The following is an 18,836-nucleotide window of genomic DNA, read 5'->3' as shown; positions in this document are numbered from 1 at the left end:
TTTCTTGTTAGAATTTAAACAAACATCTTGAAATATTTTGATATGTGAATGAATTGTAATAATAATAATAATTTTTCCTGTTGACTTTTGGAGGTAAAAATAGGAGATAAATGAAAAGAAGGAAATAAGTTTATGTAACCACCTAATGTTTTTCTCAATTCCAATTGATTTAATTTGAACACAAAGTGCACTTAAGTAGGTGCACATGGATATGAAGTTATTGTATATTTGTGATAATTAGGTATTGTTAGTACTTATTTTACATGTAAATTAACAAATAATCAAATCTTTGTCAAGATAGATTCTCAAAATGAGGAACTTGTAAATGACATATTAAGAAATTATAAATATATGTAACAAAGAACTTAATAAATATTTTTTTGACTTCATATAAAATATAATATTAACTATCTAATATAAGTGATGTAATTTATAAAATAGTATTCATTTGAGGAGTATTGCTCTTATGTAGACAAATAATATTCTTATTTATATAGTTATTGCACAACAATGTAAGTGCATTGGAATAATTTGTATCATATGTTTCTTGGTGACAAATAAAAAAGGCAGGTATGATAAATATTTTGTATTTTATAATGAAAAGTGAAAGATTTGTAAAAGGTTTTATGGTAATTTAAAATTGAATAGAAGTGGTATTCTAAATTAAAGTTATCATCTTTTTATTTCTATAACAAAATAGTCTTATTTAGGTAAAATTGGATACATTTTAGTCTCATATTATTGGGACTTGGGTTTTAAAGATTCTTTGATGGTCCTCCTAACAGAAGTCTCAAATAATAGCCCAATGCTCTTTAATCAAACAAACACAAATACTAGAGGACCACTACCCTTCATGTATGATTGATGTGGTTCTTACACCCATATTTTAAGAAGTGTATTGATCAATGGTGGAATACCTCAATACATGGTATGACTATGTTTGAATACCCAAAAGTTAGAACTAATTGAGAAGAACGTTACGGGATGGAATATGTTAATTGTGAAATACTAAGACCACTTTTATGTGCCATTAACATGGTCCTTGTCAATGGGTGGTATAAGTCCTCAAAGAAGGAAAATATTACTAACCTCCACAGGTTGAAAAAGGAAAATCTTGCCCCACTTTTAGAAAAGATTTGGTAACAAAGGTTATGGAAACCATTTTGAGGATGCCAATGTTATAATGATTTAGAATAACTGAGAAGGGGGCAAGGGGAGGGTGGGGGGGGGGGGCGAGGTGGTGCGTGGGAGGTGAGGTGGAGTGGGGGTGAATCAGTTATCTTGGTGTCCAGATGTACCAAATTCAACTTTTACTAACTTCAAATAGATTGATCAATCTAATAAAAGAACTTTGTCTATATAGCATATCATCAACAATTTAACTTTTTATGTAATTTCTTAACTCTCTATTTCCTATATATGTCGACTGCTAGTAAAATAAACTACTATAAAAATATAGAATGCATAACAATAACATCCACACATGTAGATAACACTTTGACAACAAGATTTAATATGGAAACCCAATTTGAGAAAAAAACCACCAACTAACATGCTACCAATTACTCTTCTAAAGTGAGCTCATTTAAGAGCCAACCATGTTAAAGAATATACAATAGACTGTTGAATGTGACCTTGTGAAAGGATTTTATCACCTTGTTAGGAGTGGCCTTGTTAGATGACTTTGGATCATTCCATTGTCCAATTTTACCTTGATTAAAGGATTTACAAAATGTCTATTAGGTCAATCTTGATTAAAGGATTTTGTTTGTCACAATGCTTAGAATGTAAAAGTAGGTTTGATCTATAGAATACAAATCACTTTGCAAGTTTAGATCTCCATTCACTCATCTTCTAGTTCATTGGCTTGCCTACATTGACATCTCCATCACTAATCTACTTGGCATCTCTTCAAGAAATCACTCTTCACACTTATCCTATGTTATTATGTACTTCCCAATTTCTCCTTAAGATAACCAATAAAAAATAAACCAACCTTCTAAAACATCTCTTATGCCTGCTTAAATAGGTAATTTTGATCTTTTTTCTGCTTAAACATCACTATTGATCTTACAATTAGGTCAGATTCATCAAATCCATCTATCACTTTGGTCTCCTTCTTCTTCTAGAAATTGTTGATCAAATCCTTGCCTTTGATCACTTAACAAACACTCTACATGCATTGAATATGCCAGGCCATCTATCCTTATCTGCCATGGGCTTTGACTAATTCAAAATTCTAACTGCGTTGGCCTCAACTTCAATTCTTTTACAAATTGCAACTTTTTTTGTCACTTGGCAATCCTTGTACTCTTTTTCTCAGTCATCACTATGTATCTCATCACACACCATACTATCTCGCTTGACATCAATAGGATCTCTCGACCAGTGCTATGCTTGGTTGCTACTAACATTTATTCATACATTTTCTCAAGAATAACTATCACTTGACTTGAATTGTTTTGTTCGAATTCTACTTAAGTTCCTTGATTGACCAATACTAATACTCAATCAAGCTTATCCTTTTGACTTGTTCCAACTCCAAGCTTCCTCCAACTGTCTTCTTCACTTCGTGTATTGATTAAACAACACATTATCTTTTCAAGGAATAGCTTATCAAGTGGCCATTCTAATTCCATGACACTTAACTTCTCATCATTCATCAACATGGCTAGCTCACCTTGATATCTCTTCTTTTCAAATCCTCTTTATCAATCAAATGATATCACACTATACACTTTTCATAAATGTCTCTCTAGTAGGTGTGACATTCTATCTTACCATTAGGTTTGACATCAATGAAAACATAGGAATTTTTCCAATTGTAGTTTCCAAGAATCTCCCTCTTTGGCATTAATGACAACACCTCACTAGTTAGTTACCATGTGATCCAAAATCTTCAATACTTGTACTATCATCTCCCTCTGTGTTTGTGTTCTCTCTTTCTTAGTTTCATTTTGATTCTCATCCATGCAAGCTATGGATTCTCCCTTTATCATTTTCATACATACTCTATTTATGTCATGTATTAAGATGACAACACCTATAGTTCAACAACATATGTCTCCCTCTTACTGATAACACTCACTCTCTCCCTCAATATATGAATGGTAACTGCCATACATATCCTTCTTAATCTGATAGAAATGGTAACTTGCTAATCTTCTCCCTCTTTGATAACAATTCCAAAGACATCAACCATTCACATGCATCTTCGTGTCACTCCTATGAATGATATATAAATGTCACTCTAACATTAAACCTTTGTAGCTTAATCTGCTCATAGTTCAATGTCTTTCTCTTCACACCTTTAGGAAGCTCCTAAAGTGTGAGCTCTTGCATCAATTTGTAAGATATTATGATCATAGATATTGATGCAATGCACCTTCTCTTCTCAGTTTTCTTCAAGTAGGGGTATAACCCCTAACTTGACTGTTAGCTACTCAAAAGCATCCTTAGGAACTGCCTTTGTGAATATGTCAGCTAACTATTCTTTTGTATTCACATTTTCCAATCTCACTTCTTTGTTGTGTACCAGCTATCTCAAGTAATGATACTTGATCTCAATATGCTTAGTCTTTGTATGTATCATAGGGTTCTTTGATATATTTATAGCATTTGAGTTATCACAATATATCACAAGAAGTTCGGTGATCTGTTCCTTCATTCCTTTCAACAATTTCTTGATCCATACAATATTTGAATAATTCATTGATGTATCAACATATTTAGCCTTGGATGTAGATTGTAAAGTATAGTTATACTTCTTACTTGTCTATGAAATCAATCTTCTTCCTAAAAAGAAAGATCCTCCACTTGTACTTTTTCTATCATCAACATTTCTTGCCCAATCAACAATTGTATAAACTTTCAGTTCAAATTTGTCACTTTTCTTGTACCATATTCCATAGTCTTTTATTTCTTTCAAGTACCTTAAAATTCTCTTTACTGCCATCATATGATTTTCTTTAGGATTAGTGATGCAAGAGCATCTAGTGGTGTAAGGGAGATCTTGTATCACCCAAAACTATGCTTAGTGTTAGTTTCTATTTAATGTGTTTACATTTTTGGATACCAATTTGGTCCAAATAGAGATTTCAACTCTCATAGTTCCACTATTGATTTTTTGGGTTAGTTTTTTGAGCACCTCGAGAAATGTGCCAATGTAGAAAATAAGTTATTTTGTAATTAATACATAATTATGATGAGTTAGAGGGTTTAAGTTGAGGGATGATTATACTTACAATGTAAAGCATTCAAGAAAATGAATCGGGTCAAAATTCTTTACAGTTTGAAATTTATTACAGTTTTAAGCTTCTTGAAGACCCCTTAAGAATGCTTCAAAGTAAGATTTGAGACACTAAACAACCTTGTATGGGCACTAAAATGCTCTAGAGCACTTGGAGAAATTTTTGAAAATGTAAATGGTTCGTCAATCAGAGTCCTAGACCAAAAGTTATGCTTTGCAAAAGTTAGACTACCATTTTTTGGATTCTTCTAATTCTGCAGCGACTTCTGAGGTATCTTATAGAACCTTATGCTTTGGCGATGGATGCCAAATGACATATTCTAAAATGTATTCCTAACCCTAAACTTAATTCGGGTTACTTAAGGTCATTTCCTACATTGTAAAGGCAGTTTTTGTGGAGTTTGGGAGAAGGTACTATGAGAAGGTTTTTTCTTTAGAATTTGATAACATTACAAGCCCATAGGGCATGTAGTTAATTCTATTTTTGGTGTACTAAATGTAATAGCATATCATTTTTGATAATAAAATTCTTCTTTTCAGGTTGTGTTCATTTTGTCTTGGGTTGTGCCTCATCAATTACCAGAGAATCTAGCAACAATTCTAGCTACTAATGCAATATCAGGTCTTCTATGTACAACATATTGTAGTTTCCCAATCATTGACCTATATAATGCTTGATTCACCTTATCTGAATCATCATTCTTTGACAACTTATGTCCAATCACCATAGGTGTTCTAATTGGTCTTGAATCTTCAATTCCAAAAGTCTTCAAAATTTCTTTGATAAACTTGGAATGAGTAATAAAAATACCTTTATTCATCTGATACACTTGCAATCCAACAAAGAACTTAATCTCTCCAAACAGTGACATCTCAAAGTCCTCTTTCATTTGATCAACAAATGACTTACTCAATGAATCTTTTCCTACAAATATGATATCATCAACAAAAAAATCAGCTAGCAATATCTTGTTTTCATATTCACTTTTTCGATACAAATTGCTATTGTCATTAGTTCTTACAAAACCAATTTTCACCAAATAATTGTGCAACCTTTCATACCATGCTCTAGGGCTTGCTTCCAACCATATAAATATTTGTGTAACTTATGTACCATATTCCTTTTGTTTGGATAAAAAAAATCCTTTAGACTATTCAACGTAGATGTCTTCCTTCAAAATTCCATTAAGAAATGTAGATTTAATATCCATTTGGTACACTTTGAATCCTTTGTAAGGAGCATATGCAAGCAAAGTTCTCACTCCTTCCAACCTTGCAATTGGGGCGAAAGTGTTGGAATATTTAGAATAACTAGGGGGGGGGGTGTGAATTAGTTATCCAAGGTCTAAATGTATAGCTAAAACTTTTTAATACTTCAATTTAAACTCATGCATGCAATGATCATTTGATATCTTAAACATTTTCATATTACTATCCTAGGTCAAAATAACTTTGTAGGAATGTAAACATTAAACATCACAAAATTAGTCACACATCTTAACACAAGGATTTTACGTGGAAACCCAATTTGGGAAAAACCACTAGTAACATGCTACCAATTTTTACTCTTTTGAAGTGATGCTTTGTTAAGAGCCAACCTTGTTAAAGGTTATAATGTACATAATTAAATGTGATCTAGTTAAAGGATTTCAATCACCCTATTAGGAGTGAGCCTTGTTAGAGGACTTTAGAACATCCCATTAGAATGTCACCCTTTTAAAGGATTTACAAAGGACTGTTAGGTCAACCTTAGTCCAAAGGATTTATCTAGACTAATATAGTTGTTAGAAAGTAACAATAGGACTTGATCTAATAATAATCACAACTCACTTGTAGATTATAGATCTCACATTTAGTCCTCCATTCTTCTTGGCTTTCATCCTCTTTGTCTCTAACAACTTGTTCATCCTTCAAGCATCCATCCTCTTAAACCTTCTTGGTTTGTATGCCAATTTTAGACTCTTCTATTCGACCATCATATGAAACAAAACCCTAGACTTCTTGTCTTTCTTAGATTCTTACACATGACAAGTTGCTTCTAGCCTGCTATCTCCTTATAGAGAATTTAAGTCTTTTTTCGCTTAATCACAATTGTCCATTCTATGGTTAGGTAAGAATCAATGAATCTATCCACTTTTCCATTTTATTCCCTTATAGAAACTTCCTCTACAATCCTCTTTGAATTCACCTTAAAATGGTTTATCTTGAATTTTATGCCACTAGCTCATTATAATAATCTTCCACATGCTTCACAAAATTCAAGAAATCAACTTTTTCATCTTAGATTCATCAAATATTTGATCTAACACATTTTACTGACACTTAGAAATAATACTCTATTTGCTTGGCAAACATTGTGTTCCAATGCTCAACCACTACTAGGTTGTACATCATCCTTTAAGTTTTTACATGTGCTCAACACATACTAACTATCTTCACTTGGCACCAACTAGATTTCTCTTTCTTGACTCATACTAATTTTCTTCACTTAGCACATACAAAACTTTTCTTCTCAACTTTAACTATTTTCTACTTGGCCTATACTAACTTTGCTTATCTTGCACTTTGCTTGACTAGGCTTGGTAGACACATTTCTATGAAGACACTTCTTCTTTTCTTGGCTTAAGTAACCACTCATTTTAGCCTTAAGTAGATCAATAGTACATCATATCATTCATGTCTTACTTGGTCTTAGTGCTCCTTTTATATACCATATAACTCAACCTTTCTCTAGGTACTCTTGTTATCTTGTCTTTTCAAATCCTCTTCATCAATCAATCAAATAATAACATTTAGACCAAAAATTAGTTGTCTCACTAGCAAGTAGTAGGTTTGACATCATTGACAAAATAATGATTATTCCATGATAGGTTTTATCCACCTTCTTCACTACAACAATCTTCTTTTCAATAATCTCCCTCTTTCGCACTGATGGCAAACCAATATCAACAACAATACCAAAAGGAAACTTAATATTTTCTCCCTATTATGTCCTTCTTTTTGTCTGTCTCCCTCTCTCTGATTTCTCTCTACTATCTCCCTCTTTGACAACAATGCCAAACACTTGTCATCTATACATGTAGATATAATCAATTAAGGATCTCCCTTTGTCATCTTGCATGTGGCTGTAAATCTTTTGGTTTAACCCCTTCATTACTTTAGAGATCTCCTAAAGTAAGATCAAATGCATCAAATTTTAAATTACAACATCCAACTCAATTGATGCAGGACACTACTCTTTCCTCTCAGGTAGTCTTGGATAGGGGTATCATCCCTAGCTCACCTCTAAGATATTCATGTGCATCCTTAGGTAAAACATTTATGAATATATCAACTATCTATTATTTTCTATTCACATAATCCATTCTGACTTCTTTGTCTTGAACTAGATCTCTCAAGTAATGATACTTGATTGTAATGTGATTTGTCTTTATATGCATCACAAGGTTCTTAGATATGTTTATAGAGCTTGTATTGTCATAGTAAAGTACCATAGGTTTAGTAATTTCTTCCTTCATTCATTTGAGTAGCTGTTTGATCCATACCATATTTGTACAATTCACTACAACAACCACATATTCAGCTTCAATAGTAGATTGTAATATACAATTCTATTTCTTACTAGTCCATGAGACTAATATTTTTCCTAAGAAAACTGCTCCACCACTTGGACTTTTTCAGTAATCAATATTTCTATCCCAATTAGCATATGTATAGGCTCTCAATTCAGACTTATCATTCTTCTTGTGCTTCTATTCCTTTTAGGTATCTCATAATTCTTTTAATTACTATCAAATGATTCTCCTTAGGATTTACAGAGAACCTTACAAAAATCCCAACAACTAATGCAATATAAGGTCTACTGTGGACTAGATATTGCAATTTTCCATTCATAGACCTGTACAATGTTTGATTCACTTCAACATAATCATCAGTCTTGAAAATTTTATGTTCTATCATCGTAGGAGTACTAACTGGTTTTGAATCCTCCATACAAAAAGTTTTCAAGATTTCTTTTACATACTTGGATTGAGTAATGTAAATACCATACTTCATCTGACATACTTGCAATCCAACAAAGAACTTTATCTCACCAAACATAGACATCTCAAAATCTTTCTTTATTTCATTTGTAAATGTCTTACATAATGTATTTGGTCCTCCAAATATGATATCATCAAAAAATATTTCAGCTAGTAAAATTCCTTTACCTCCTTCAATCTTCAAGTATAAGTTGTTGTTGTCATTCGTATTCTCAAAACCAATCTTCACAAGATAGTTGTGTAGTCTTTCATACCATGCTCTTTGAGCTTTCTTTAAACCATATAAAGCTTTTTGTAATCTACATACCATTTTCCTTTTTTTTGCATCAACAAATCCCTTAGGCTATTCAATGTAAACCTCCTCTTCTAGTATACCATTCAAAAATGTTGACTTCAATATGCATTTGATAAACTTTGAATCCTTTGAAAGAAGAGTAAGCAAGCAAAATTCTTACTCCTTCCAATCTAGGAACTAGGGAAAATGTTTCTCCATAGTCAATTCCCTCTTCTTGTACATATCCTTGTCAAACTAATCTTGCCTTATTCCTTGTGATTTCACCATTCTCATCCAATTTGTTTCTAAATACCCACTTAGTTCCAAAAAAATTCTTATTCTCTGATCTAGGTACCAATGTCCAAGTTTTATTCTTCTCAATCTGATCAATTTATTCTTTCATGGCTTGATTCTAGTCTTCATTCTTCAATGTGTATTCACTGAATTGGGTTCATGCATGCTTAACAAACATGTTTCATTTCTCAACCTATTCCTTGTCATTGGTCTATCTTCTTTATCTCTAATGATTTTCTTAGTAGGGAGATGTCTTTTGATATACTTTGATAGTCTTGGCTTTGTTTTTCTTTCTTTGGCAATACATCTTTCATTTAGTTCAATCTCAGAATCATTGTGCACTTCTCTATTAGGTAACTTGACATTCCTTTCATACAAATTGATCTCAATATCAGAATGTACCTCAACTTTTGATTGTAACTTAGCTCTTGAAGGGATCTTGGTTCTTGAATGCAACTCAACATCCATTGTATGTCACTCACAAGTCACTGATACTTGTTTCTATTGATTTACAACTTGGTTCTCAACTTCATCAACATTCATGTTTTCATAGTAGTACACAAAGGTTTTGTACTCTTCAAGTTTCTTCTTAGGTTTAGCTTCATGTACCTCTGTATATTCATAAAATTTTACATTTTCACTTTCCACAACTTTGTTAGTGTTAGTATGCAAACACTTGTAAGCTTTACTTCTTGTGGAATATCCTAGGAATATACCTTCTTCATGTTTTGCATCAAATTTAACATTTTTGTTGTCCATAAGAATGTAACACTTGCTTCTGAATAGCTTAAAATATTTTACATTGGGTGAGTATCCATACCATAGTTCAAAAGGTGTGGAATTTGTACCTCTCTTGACTTGTACTTAGTTCAAGTTATAGATAGCTATGCTTACAACTTTTCTATAGTATTTCAAAGCAACATTCATCTCCATCATCAGTCTTCTAGCACAATCCATTACAAATCTAGTTCCTCCTTTTAAAAATCCCATTTTGTGGAGGGCTCCTAGGTGGAAAATTTTGTCTTTTAATTCCTTTGTCATTATAGAATATCTCAAACTCATTTGACGTAAATTTTCCACCTCTATCAAATCTCAAACATTTCAAGATTTTACTAGTCTCCTTTTAAACTCTTTCCAAGTACCACTTAAACATTTGAAAAACATCATATTTTTGTTTCAAAAACATATATGTCATCATCCTAGAATAATCATCAACAAACAGGATAATATACTTGTGACCTTTGTAGCTTTGCACATCAATTGGTCCACATAAATCAATATGAACTAATTCTAAAATTTCTTTTGAGGTGTGAGTCTTACTTTTAAAGGTAGATTTTGTCATCTTGCCTAACTGACATTGTTTGTGAATCACATTATCAGGTTTTTTCAATTTTGGCAAAATTTTGACTCCTTTCATGTTACTAATACTGACTAAGTTATCAAAATCAACATGACATAACCTCTTGTGCCATAGCCACACATCATCAAATTGCACAAAAAGTCAAGTAGCATCATTCATGTCAAGATAAAACACATTACCTCTAGTTTGATCTCCATTTCCAATTAGTTTTCCATCAATGTCATAGATCTTTGCTTTCTTGTTATCAAATTCAACTTTGCAACCTGAATTGCTCAATTGTGACACACTTAACAAGTTATATCTAAGTCCTTCTACATAGTAAGCATTATCACACATGATCTTTTATGTCAATCTTATTGATCCTTTTCCTTTTATTAGATAGGGTGCATCATTACCAAATCTAACACTATTTCCATTGTAATACTCAAGGGTAATGAGCTTACTTTTGTCTCCATTCATGTGATGTGAACATCCATTGTCAATGATCCACCTGTCACTTTTGTTCACATAAGATATCAATATAGTTGTCTCATCTTCATCATAATCATCTTTCATAGAAACACACACAACGTCATCATCATGGTTGTTAGATCCATCATTTGATTCCTCTTCAACAATGTAGCGGGATTTCTTTCCTTTGTCTTTATAGTCTTTGTTGTTCTCATCTCTTCTACCTCTGTACTTACCTCTATTTTGTTGTTTGACTTCTCTAGAAATTTTGTAGCAATGTGACCAACCTCATTACATTAAAACACATGATAGGTAGCTTACCTTTTTATTTTCTTTTGCCTCTATGAATTCCTAGCCAACAATGCTTCAAGTTCTTCAATGTCTTCATCATCTGTCTGACTATCACTAGAAACATGCTTAAGCTTTTTCTTCTTCTTCTTATCTTTAGGTTCTTTTAGTGTTAGTTTAACTTTGAAAGTAAATTCAACATTTTATATTTTGAAATTATCAAAATTAGAAAGTTCAAAAGTAGTGACTCTACCTTGCAGGGTGATCCCACAATAATGGGTTCCACTTTTTGACCAATTTTGACATTAAAATCAATATTTTTGCAACAAACATCATGTTCAACTGACTATATCTCGAAAACTATAAATAATTTCAAGATGAAATAAACTAATGATTTTGAGTACTCTGTTTCTACTTTGTAACCATATTTTTTAATCTGAAAAAAATAATTATTTAGGTTAATTTTTTCATCTCTTTCCAAAAGTGGTACATAATAAAATTCAATATTTTTAAAGAGTGACAGTCCATTTGACACACATAACTTTTTTTTCTAGAAATGATAATGATGTAATTCTTTTGGTGTTAGATTCCTAACATCAATATCTAGAGGATGCATTTGGTTTGATTCATTTTGGTTGAATATTGTATAGTTTATGAAGTTTTGAAGTGACACGAATCATAATTCAAACATGCATTCCATTTGACATAGATAATTTGAAGTCAATTTATCAAAAACCTTTTTTTTTTTTTTTAATAGAAAGGTATCTCAATAAGCTAGTTCCTACATATTTTTCAAAAAAATTTAACCTAATTTACTAATTTTCTTGAGGTGTCGAAGTCAATTGATGCTGAATCAGTAATGAACCTATAATGAGTTAAACTCATATTTGAAAATCTTAATGAATATAATATGTATTACAATTATAGTCGTTGGAAAGCTTGCTCCAAGTAGCACAAATTGGCATTTTTTATTTTACAGTAGGAGATCATTCAATCTAAATTTTAGGGGTCAAAAGAGCCAATTTCATTTTTTCTCTAGAAAACAACACCAAAAATTTGTAATTTGAGATGTTCGCACGAACACAATGTTCACGCAAACTTGTCTAATATGTTCATGCAAACATTTGTTCACATGAATGTATGAGAAAAATAATCTGCTAGCCAGAAATTTAATTTAACGTGTTCGCACGAACATTTATAATAATTTGTGTTTGCACGAACATACAAAAAAGGAAAAATTATTAGATCTCAAATGGAAAAGTGGAATTTTAATCCCAAAATCACTGTTACAAATATGTTCGCACGAACATATTAACAAGGTATGTTTGCGTGAACATACTTTATTTAAACTTAATATGTTCACGCGAACATATAATGCTTATATGTTCACGCGAACATAGTTAACATGTTCGGGAGAACATACATAAAATTCTATACGCGAATTTTTCATCATTTTGCGATTTCCTTCGTACCCAAAAAGTGGTACCTAGTATTGTGGGTTCACCCCCCATCAGCCCTTCAAGGGTTAGATCACTACCAGGAACATACCTTAGTTCTTGTATGACAAAGACTCTAATAGCATAGATAGGAAACAGGGTTCTCAATACTTTGTTGATCATAGTCTCATCTTCAATAACACCATTTTCTCCTTTGGTAGCACTCACAACATCTTTGATTCTTGTACAATACTGGACTATAGTCTCACCTTCGTGCATTCTCATGTCATCGAACATTCCTCTTAGACTTTCAACTTTGGCTCTTAGAACATTCTTGTCTCCTCCATAGATATTATCTATAGCATCCCAGATCTTCTTGGCATAATTACATCCTTTGATGTCATTAAACTCTAAGTATCTTAGGGCAGATGCAAGCTCTAACATTGCTTGATTATTTTCTTTCATCTTTTTCAGATCCTCAGTAGTGGCAACACCATAAGAATCCACATGTTCAGTGATGATGGTAGATTGTGCATAATCTCCAAGTCCTCCTAGATGTTGCTTCATCAAATTTTTCCATGCAGGAATTTTTTCATTGTTAAGCTTGGGTACCTCCTTTTTGTACATCTTGATCTTTAGCTTCTAGTAGCTTCAAACTATTTCCTCTCAGGCACCAATGCTTTGATACCAATTGTTGGAATATATAGAATAATTGAGAGGAGGGGTGAATCAGTTACCCAAGGTCCAAATGTATAGACAAAACCTTTTAGTACTTCAACTTAAACTCATGCATGCAGTGATCATTCAATATCTTAAACATTTGCATATTGTTGTCCTAGGTCAAAATAACTTTGCAGGAACGTAAACATAAAACATCACAAAATCAATCACACATCTTGACACAAGGATTTGCATGGAAACCTAGTTTGGAAATAACCACCAATAACATGCTACCAATTTTCACTCTTCTGAAGTGATGCCTTGTTAAGAGCCAACATTATTAAAGGTTATAATGCACAATGTTAAATGTGACCTGGTTAAAGGATTTCAATCACCTTGTTAGGGAACTTTAGAACATTCCATTAGAAAGTCACCCTATTAAAAGATTTATAGATGACTGTTAGGTCAACCTTAATCCAAAGGATTTATCCATACTAATACAATTGTTAGAAAGTAACAAAAAAACTTGATATGATAATAATAAGAACTCACTTGCAGAATACAAATCTCACATTCAATCCTCCATTCTACTTGGAATTCATCCTCTTTGTCTCTGAGAGCTTGTTCACTCTTCAAGTGTTCATCCTCTTAAGCCTTCTTGGTTTGTATGCCAATTGTAGATTCTTCTATTCGACCATCATATGAAACAACAACATAGACCCCTTTTCTTCTTTAGGTTCGTGCACATGACAAGTTGCTTCTAGACTATTATCTCCTTATAGAGAATTTAGGTCTTTTTCCACTTAATCACAATCATCCATTCTAGGGTTAGGTAAGATATAATGAATCTACCCACTTTCCATTTTATTCCCTTCTAGAAACCTCCTCTATAATCCTCTTTGACTTCACCTCAAAATGGTTTATCTTGAACTCTATACCACCATCTCATTATAATAATCTTTCACATACTTCACACAATTTAAGAAATCAACTTTGTCAATTTAGATTAATAAAATCTTTGACCTAACACATTTTATTGTCACTTGACAATAACACTCTATTTTCTCAGCAATAACACTCCATTTTCTCAGTAAACACTGTGTTTTGATGCTCAACCAACGCTAGGTTGCATGACATTCTTTAAGTTTTTACTAGTGCTTGGAACATACTAACTATCTTCACTCGACACTAACTAGATTACTCTTGCTTAGATCATACTAACTTTCTTCACTCAGTACATACAAAACTTTTCTGCTTAGCTTTAATTGTTTTCTGCTTAGCCTGCACTAACTTCTCTCGACTTGCACTATTTTGTTGGCTAGGCTTGGAAGACACATTTTTATGAAAAAACTTCTTCTTTTCTTATCTTAAGTAACCATTCACTTTAGCCTTAAGTAGATCAACAATACATCATATCATCCATGTCTTACTTCCATCTTAGTGCTCCTTTTATATATCATATAACTTAACCTTTCTCTAGGTACTGTTGTTATCTTGTCTTTTCAAATCCTCTTCATCAATCAATCAAATGATAGCATTTAGACCAAAAATTTGTTGCCTCACCAACAAGTAGCAGGTTTGACATCATTGACAAAAATAATGATTATTCCATGATAGGTTTCATCAACCTTCTTTACTACAACAATCTTCTTTTCAATAGATTGTTTCACCATATTCAACTACTCCTTCCTATGCATATCCCTTACAAACTAGTCTTGTCTTATTCGTTTTGACTTCACCTTTCTCATTCAGCCCAATTACATTCTTATCCTTTAGTCTAGGTACCAACGTCCATGTCTTTTTTTCCTCTATTTTCTCAATTTTCACATTCATTGTCTTGATCCAATCTTCATTCTCTAAAGCATCTTTGATAAATTTAGGCTCAAACTCACATAATAAGTATGTATCATTCTTTAGTCTTCTTCTTGTCATGACTCTTGGATCTTTATATCCAATGATTTGATATGGTGCATGATGTCTTCTCACATACTTTGTCAATACAAGTTTAGGTCTTCTTTCTTGTTGTTGTTTTTCATTGGATTTTGCATGTTTGACCTCTTCAATTATCTCTTGTTATAGCTCAGTTTCCTCTGTCTGATGGTTGACAGTCTGTGCCTGTGACTTGACTCCTATAGCCTGATGCTTGACAGTTTGCTAATGCTCACAAGAACTCTGCTATAGAACCTTGGTAGTGCCTAGCTATTGATTCTTGGTAGCCACCTTCTCTAGTTCAGGTAAGGTGCCAGATTGACCTTCATAGATATATACAAAATTTCTATAGTCTTCAGGTTCTTTCTTGTATTTATCTTCATTCTTTTCTATATATTCATCAACTTTAACATTTTCACTTTCCACATTTTTGTTAGTGTTAGAATTCAAACACTTATAAGATTTTCTTTTAGAAAAATAACTTAGAAATATTCCTTCATCACTTTTTGCATCAAGTTTACCTTATTCTTATATCTTTCAATATGTAACATTTGCCTCTAAAGACTTTAAAATAATTCACATTTGGTTCATAACCATACCAAAATTCAAAAGACATTTTGTTTGTACCATTCTTCACTTTTACTCAATATGTTTTATAGAAGTACTAGAGAGAACCTATAAGTAATGTATAGTCTTAATTGAGTAAAAGTGAAGAATGGTACAAACAAAATGTGGTGGAGTTCTTGGTGCACTCATTTGTCTCTTAATTCTTTTATCATTGCAGAATATATTGAATTCGTTCAAGATGAATCCATATCCTCTATCTGATCTCAAGAACATTAGACTCTTTCCCATTTCCTTTTCAACTCTATCTAAATGCCATTAAAACATTTGAATCAGATTTTTCTTCATAGTCATCATTCTAGAAAAGTCATAAGTAAATAGAATGGAATATTTGTCACCATAATAGCTTTGCACTCCAATAGGACCACGTAAGTTAGTACGAACCAACTCCAAAATATCATCAGAAGAATAGGTTTTTTCTCTTGAAACTAACTTTGTCATTTTACCTATTTGACATTGTTTTCATATCACAAGCTATCAGGTATTCTTAATCTTGGTAACCCATTAAGTTTTTTCATCTTACTAATGCTTACCAAATTATCAAAGTTCACATGACATAGCCTCTTGTTCCATAGAAAAACATCCTCACATTGTGAAAATAGGCAAGTATCTTTAGATAGGTCTAGATATAACAAGTTACCTCTTGTTTGTTCTCCACTCCAACTGGTTCACCAATAGCATTATAGATCTTTTCCTTCTTGTTCTTGAAATCAAATCTATAGCCTAAACTTATAAATTATGCCACACTCAACTGTTAGAATATATAGTCGACCAATATAATTGAGAGGGGAGGGGGTGGGGGGTGAATTAATTATACAACTATTATCACAATTATCAACCTTAATAAAACTTAACCATGTAAGAAATATAAATAAAAATGATAACAAGATACTTATGTACAATAAAAACATATATGTTAACTAGGGAAACCCTTGATTAGAGGGAAAACCTCAATAGAGATGGTACCCACAAGATGATGTACTAATATAAACATTCCTTGTTAGAGGATGGATCCTGTTAGGAGTCTATAACAACATCTAGTACATATTAGTTCCTGTTAGGAGGCTTTGAATCCCTATTAGGAGATTCTAACTCTATTAGGAGTTGTAGAAGGTAGATGGACCCACTGTCCAAATAGATTCAAGGGAAAGACCAACAAACCCACTATCCAAATGATCTCTATATTATTTCTTGTACAATAATAGAATTGAATTATATTCCCTTCCTCTTTCTTTGTCCTATCAACTAGATCTTTGCTTCTTCTGATCTTGATACTAGATCACAAACTCTGAATCTAATAATCCATTAGATCACTTGCTCACATTCACCACAACACTCTACTCCTTTTCACACTTTTTTGGTCACTTCTCATAATAAATCACATTTCATGTATTACAAAAAAGGAAAACATCTTTCCTTTAAACCCTATCTTCAAAATAATTCCTTGGGTCAACTTTGACGCTTTTCCAATTAATTATAATAAGATAATTAATTAATTCATAATTATAATAGCATTTTTGGCTCATAATCTATACAAAAATTTACATTTGCAACATGTGTACTTGCTGATGTCACCATCAGACTGTCCTTGATCATTGGCTGACCACACGTCAGTAGAAAATATCTCTGCTAGAAGATATAATAGGATTATCAAAAATTGCTTTCCATGCACTCTGTCTCTACACAACTATCTGTAAATCACTTATAGCTTATGTACATATTCAACTTAGATGCTGCACATTTAACCTCATCATTAGGATACAAGGTACAACATGTCCATAAACATGCTTGACTTGAACATCAAAACTTCGTCCATACGACTATGATCTTTGTTTGTTGCTTCACTAGTCTTCACAGATTTACTGCTATGTTGACATAAATGACAAACACAATCATGAATGTAATATGTCAGTACTCTCCAATGCTTAGGATACTCCCCAAAAATAGTACCATCAACATTCATGCTAACAATCTCCCCCTTTAGCATTGATGGAAACATAGATGAAAAACATCTAAGTTCCAAGAATACCAAACAATACTATGTTGTTGTTGTTCTCATCTTTTTAAATCCTCTTCATCAATCAAATCTAAAATCCTCTGAAACACTCCTCTGTTCTATATCTTCTTTACGATTGGCATTAGTTATTCACACTAAACAACTCTCAGCTTCTCCCCCATATATCAATATTTTTCTTACATGAATCTTTCTAAATCTCCCTAATAGAGATATGAACAATTGTCTCTCCCCTATTCAACTATAGGATGTTTTTCATGCATTCTTCTCCCTTGTTGACATCAATGACAAAGACCTCATTATGTTAATTGCTGCTCCAAATTCTTAATCAGCTCAAGTGAAGACACTTTTCAAGACCAATTACCAAGAGTCCTTGATGACTTTGCTTATCAAAGATACTCCCCCATATAGGAAGCATCAACATTTGGTCCAGTCAAACAATAGTGCTCTACACCATTGGACTCATGCACTCTCTGCATAATCTACTTTGAAGTAGGTAGGGGTATAACCCCAAGCATACCTCTCAAGTACTAAAAAATGTATCTTTTGGTAAGGGATTCATAAAGATATCTGCAATCTGATCTTTAGTACTCACATACTCCAATTTGATCTCCTCTTCTACTGCCTTTTCTCTCAAAACATGACTCTTAATAGATTTGTACTTAGTCTTAGAATGCAACACATGATTCTTAGACTTATTCATTGTACTTGTGTTATCATAGTATATGTTAATAGGTTATGACAATTCTATCCTAATGTCTTTCAACATCTGTTTCATCTACATCACTTGGTTACAGTTGTTTGTTGCTGCTATACACTTTGCCTTATCTGTACTCTATGAGAGACAATCTTGTTTCTTGCTCAGCCAAGAAACCAATCTTCCTCCAAGAAAGAATTCTCCACCATTGGTGCTCTTTCTGTCATCCATACTACCTGCCCAATCCACATTAGTATAAGAAAATAGAGTGAAATCACTCAATTTGTCATACCATATTTCATAATCAGATGTTCCTTTCAAATATCTAAATATTTTTTTGTTAGCATGAATGCTGATGCTATGAGAAAATATCGTAGAACAATGTTATGACTTTTTTTGTCATTGATGACAACATAGAAATAAGATTGTAAAGGACTGACATAGTAGCATATTGAGATTTATGTATTAAGGACATCACATTGCATATATGCGTATGTGCAGTTACTAGCATATACTAC

Source organism: Cupressus sempervirens, chromosome 8 (assembly GCF_028749045.1).
Source record: "Cupressus sempervirens isolate cs-2001-9-10 chromosome 8, ASM2874904v1, whole genome shotgun sequence".
NCBI lineage: Eukaryota > Viridiplantae > Streptophyta > Pinopsida > Cupressales > Cupressaceae > Cupressus > Cupressus sempervirens.
The sequence above is the reverse complement of the archived record's forward strand: the minus strand, read 5'-3'. Positions refer to the sequence as shown.